Below are 6,000 nucleotides of genomic sequence, written 5' to 3' on the forward strand. Positions count from 1 at the left end.
GAGGCAGAACAAACATGTCCACAGGAAAGGTCTCATTTAGATTAGATTTCAGTTATCAAAGCAAAATCAGCTTGGTTTAAGTTTTGGACAAGAAAGACAGAAAGAAACCCAAAAGTTAAAAAAAAAAATTGGAGGTAAATGACAATCTCTTTTTTATTTTGTCAAAAAATTTCCTATGAACGAAAATCATTCCTGACCAGCTGAAGAGATAATAAAAAAGGCTGTGTCCTATCCAAGTGAAACCACGAACTGCTACAAACCTACGTATTCCTGGGACTGTTGCAAAACATTTACCATGGGGGTGAACTCCCACAGACATGCCCCTGATTCCTGGTGAGAGTCCTGAAGTCAAGAAGTTGTGATGATAAATTTGGCATTCAACTTCTCTTTCCCAAGTGAATTCCTTTCCCTTGACGTGTTTGAGTTTTGTTAACGCTTACAGGCTTGTGGTTCTCACATTTTTACCCTTAACCGTAGCCTCGCCCTATCAGACAGGCTTTTAATAATCTCCAATGCATTCTTTGAACAGCAACAGCCTGGAGACCTTTTTTTCTCTTATTTGCACTCTGCAATGACAAGCTTCCCTATTAATACAAAAATAGACTGGGTCTAATTCTCATAATACCCCTATACCTTATTCTGTCACTATATAGGAGCCGTAAAGTGAAGGTACCCAATATATGGCCACTTTGTGACCCCTTTGAAATGCCAGAGTGGTGTAAACAGTTCATAGTAGATGTAAGAATCAAGCCCTCTGTGTCCTGGTGCCCTAGACTGTGTATGGTGTAGATAATAGGAACAAATCCTCCTATTGCTACTGTAACTCTTTAGCCAGGCCCTGGTAGCAAAAGGCCAATTTCAATCTGGGGGGGGGGGGGGGGGGGGGGGGGGTTGCTGGAGTCCCCAACCAGCAACCTGGGAAAACCTACCCTATGAGGGGGCCTAAAAGAATAGCTCCCCCACTTCCAAGCAAATTGAACAAATAGCACAGTTTATTAAAGGTAACAAAATAATAAAAATAGTCAATCCTTACCTAATCCCCTCTTCAACTATTAACTCCCCAACTGTTAAAACCCCAAAACAGCAAATACCCCAAAAAGCGAACACCTTAAAACCTTAAGCTGTCTGAGTTTTTTTGGTCACAGTTTTAGCTGCAAAATCCCCACCCAGGGAGTTGCCACCTTGCCCATCCCTGGAGGGGCAAGGAGTTTTTTCCTGGGTCACTGAGGAAGAGCTTGTCACTGCTGGCTGTGCTTTGGTGAGTATGGCTCAGCTCTCTACCTCCTGCCACCTCTCAGGACTGGGGCCTCTGGCCACTTGGTGTCGCTACCCTGGTTGGCCATGGCCACTTAGCACCATCGCTGCTCTGTGATTGCCACTCAGAGTTGCTGCAGAGGGGTGTCATGGGGTCTCTGTTGGTCTGGCGCTCAGGGTCAGCGCTAGTGTGGCCCTCTGGAATGTCAGTTCTGGGTCACTATTAAGACAATTGCAGGTGTCTTCAGCCAGTGAGCACCTACCAGGCCGACGGAAACTGCCCTCAAGGGGAGACTCTGCACTGAAGTCTCCCTGAGCTCTGCAGGCTCTCTAGTCACAGCCTGCAGCCTTCCTTCCCAACCGCTCCAGCTGTCTCAGGACTTTCTGATCCCCCCCGCACAGCTGCCTCTTGGGATCCTAAACCGGATATAGGCACACACAGGCCCTCAATCTTTTGAGTCTGTGTACCAACCAAATGAGCGCATGCAAATCCACAGTGGAACAGAGCTCTGGTACAGAGCACATGATCAGAAACATATATCTATATAAGCAGGGTTAAACTACAAAGTCATCACTCATGCAAAATTGCCACTGAGACAGTAAATTCTAGTCAAGATTTGGATGGCTGGTTTCAGACCAATCTAGGAAAACACTTTTATTCAGAGGTCAGACTTGCCATAGTTGACCCAGTCCAAGGTTTACTGTCAGAAATTAACCCTTCACAGATGCTGAATCAAGTCCCTCAGTTTAAGAATCCTAATGGCATGATTGTCACAGGCATACAGGGATACACTAGCTCTAAAGGATTCAGAAAACTTTCTGGGATGCCTCCACTCATTTGTTTTGCATTTGGGCAACACCCAGTTGTTGTAGCAGTTCCACAAATGTCGGCATTGGCTAATATTGTAGAAAAGAAATTCTGAGTTGTAGATTGGCCCTTGCTCCCACTAGAACAAAGCTGAGCACTCATGTCCTTATTTTTAGTAAACGTTCTTCTGATGTCTAGCAGATTCCTAGCTTGTCCAAAACAAGGGTTTTCTTTTGTGACACTGTTATGTAACTTATTGTTGATGATTGCATTATCTGTATGACCTTGCATGGACTTTGCAAGCATTGTGATTATTGAACACATACACACCAGAAAATTCAGGCCAAGAATCCCAGTTTAATTTCTACTCTCAAATACTATTTCTACTCTTAAATACTAGGAAATGAAAATTTACCATCACAAGGTTCAGAATTTTGGAAGCCATAGATTTCATAGACATTAAGGCCAGAAGGGACCTTGCAAGATCATCGGGCCCAGCCCCCTGCCCAAGGGGCAGGAAGTCAACTTGGGTCAGGTCATCCCAGCAAGATAAGTATCCAAGCGTTTCTTAAAGGTATCCAGAGTAGGTGCTTGCACCACTTCTGGGGGAGTTTATTCCAGACTCTGGAGACTCGGACGGTAAAGAGGTTTTTCCTTATGTCCAGTCTAAAATGGTCTTCCAGCAGTTTATGACCATTAGACCTTGTCTTCCCATGGGGTGAACAGGCATTCCCCCAGACCCTAATGTACACCGCTATATACTTATAGGCCACCACCAAGTCACCCCTGAGCCTTTGCTTCTCCAGGCTGAAGAGTCCCATGCCTCTCAGCCTCTCCTCATAAGGCCTGTTGTCTTGACGTCTAATCATACATGTGGCTCTTCTCTGGACTCTCATGAGCTTCTCCACATAGTTTCTAAAGTGTGGAGCCCAGAACTGGATGCAGTACTCCAACTGTGGCCTCACCAAGACCGAGTAAAGTGGGAGGATGACTTCTTGGGTCTTGCTTGAGATGCATCGGTAGATGCAAGCCAGAGTTTTATTTGCTTTGCTGGCTGTGGCATCACATTGGTGGCTCATGTTCATCTTCTGGTCAGTCATGACCCCCAAGTCCCTTTCAGTCATGGTGCTAGTGAGTGTAGCACTGCCAAGCCTATACGTATGATGTGGGGTTTTTCTCTCGAGGTGGAGCACCTTGCATTTCTCCGTGTTAAATGTCATCAGGTTTTGATCTGCCCACCTTGTAAGCCTGTCCAGGTCAGCCTATCCTCTAATGTGACTGCACTTCCTCATAATTTGATGTCATTTGTGAACTTAGCCAGTCCACTTCTGATACCTGAATCCAGATCATTTATGAATATATTAAAGAGTACCAGGTCTCTGTTATCCCTATGAGATCATATTCATTTTTGCTTAGCAAAACTTGATGGGACAATATGTTCATTGGCAGTCAAAATAACTTTTCCAAGGCCCAGAAACTCATGTAACAAGATAAATTTAAGCCTGAGTGATGAATCACTGGGCCTTCTGCTTCATTTGCATTTTAGCAATATTTGGTAAAGTGTTTGTATTACAGTATAAAGAGAAACCTGAACTGAACCAAACTGGGAGATAGAGAGAGAAAGGAAAACCTGACTTTTCAGTTAGTTTTGCTGGTAATTACATAAATATTGTCAATTGTTCCAATTAGCAAATCCAAAGTCTCTAATGGCTACATATATTAGTAACTCAGAACTTGGGGCAAGTTTGGAACTCAGCCTACTCCCAGACATAAAAAAAAACCTCACAGCTGACTCCTATTTCTAACAAAACCCTGAATTATAAAGAATTAATGCCTGGATGTGAACTTTGTAGGTTCAATGCATGTCTACTGATAATGCTTAGATTCTCCACTGAATTGAGCGAAGTTGATTTTGAAGGCACTGAAGTCAGCTGGTGTTAGAAACAATCAGATAAGCTTATAAGGAACTCACTGCTCACCCTCTTCTCTGACCTCCTGATCCATTTTTGCTAGCAATAATATAGGAAACAGGGGCACTGGTGTCTGGCATTGGTATCAGTGTGTTCTCAAACTGTCTTGCATTTACTAAATGGGAGGAAGGGGTAGGGATGACTTTGTGGCACTACTGAGATTTCCCCTTTGTAAGGGTGGGTTACACTGTTTTTCCATGAGACTCAGAACCTTCAGATTTCCTCAAATGTTTCAACATGCTTTCGCCCCATGAGAACACGCACTCAAAAGGGGGAAGGAGGTGGACAGTGAATGCTGTGAAAGCTTAGGTAATTCTGAACTGGCTCATGGTCAAGCTCTACCCTTTCTATACATTTACACCAAGAACCTACTGCTGCCAAAGGAAAAAAACCCAAGATAAAATGTCTCTCCTTCCCATTCATTGCCCTCTTGGGCTGGACACCTAACGTATGTAAGGTTTTGTCCTGAAATGTCCATTTAGACAAGTTAATTCCAGACTTATCACCATTGAGATTAATGGATTTACATCAGGGATACTTTGGCCAACTTTATCTATCATAAGTGGCCTTGTCTGAACAGAGGTAGATGTGTCATTTTCCTTTCACAGAACACTGCACAGCCTTATCTAAATATAAACAACCTGGGAGTATTTGTCAGGTTATTGTCTATAAAAAGGAAAAAAAACCACAAATAGACCTTAAATCCTCTTTCCCCTTCTACTTCTGAAAAAGGGCAGGGGTCAGAGCCTATGTTGTTCCCAAAAAACATTACTCATCAAAAATAACGTAGCCGGAAGGCGGGTGCAGAGAAGGCGTGCCAAGGCTAGCCACTAACTCTTTCTCTGTTATAAAATACAGGTTTCCCTCAATTTATGTGGGTTCAATTTAGGTGAATTGGCTCTTATGAGATGACCCTTTTGTATCTGAAATTTGTTATATGTGAGGTAAATTCGCATATATGCAATCAGCATAAGCTGATCTTATGCAATCAGCATAGGTGCTCTCCGCCCTCCCCCAAGCAGGGCGGCTGCTGCAGACTTGGGCTGGTGGTGGCACCAGGCTCTTCAGGGGCAGGTAAGCGGGGCCTAGTCCTGAAGTCTGAGTTTGTGATGGGAGGGGAAAGGGCCATGAGTGGAAGGGAAGGCTGAGGGGAGGGGAAAGGGCCATGGGGCCAGGCCCCACTTGTCCGCCCCTAAAGAACCTGGTGCCACTGTTGGCCCAAGTCTGCAGAGACCACCGGCCCCAGCCTGCTCTCGTTCAGCTGCAGGCGGCTGCCCACCCCTGCTGCAGCTGCTCTGGGAGTGGCTGATTGAAGCGGCTTGCAGTCGCTGGGCTGCACTGTACCCCAAACCCCCCGGGGCTCCACTTTCATCGGCCACTCCCAGAGCCACTGCAGCAGAGGCAGGCAGTCTCCTGCAGCTGGATGAGAGCAGGCTGGGGCCAGCGGCCACTGCAGACTTAGGCTGGCGGTGGCACCAGGCTCTTCCGGGGCAGGTAAGTGGGGCCCAGTCCTGAAGTGAGAAGAAGTGGGGTGAATGGGGCTGCTACCCACTCCGAGTGCCATGAAGAACCCGGTGCTGACCCTGCTGCAGCCCCGGGAACAACAGACACCACCTGCTTGCAGCCACTGGGCTCACCACGCCCCTTTCCCCACCCCTTCCCTAGCCCCAGCCTCACTCCCTCCCTCCCTCACTGCCCTGGGAACGTATCCCTATCTGTATCATGGTAAACTGAGTTTGCTTTATGCAATTCCATTTATGCGCCATTCCCTGGGAGCGCATTTACTGCATAAATCGAGGGAAACCTGTATACAATCATCCAAGAACAGGGAGCATTAGGAGAGTCTTACCACATCAGAATAAAAAGTGACAAGCATCAGCTGATGTGAGGCTTCCTCAAGAGTGGACAGAGGCCCTTTTGGTATGTGTGAAGGGAAACAAACTCAGCTCCAATGGGAGAACAGTTGAA

The sequence above is a fragment of the Alligator mississippiensis genome, chromosome 1 (genome assembly GCF_030867095.1).
Source record: "Alligator mississippiensis isolate rAllMis1 chromosome 1, rAllMis1, whole genome shotgun sequence".
NCBI classification, from domain to species: Eukaryota; Metazoa; Chordata; order Crocodylia; family Alligatoridae; genus Alligator; species Alligator mississippiensis.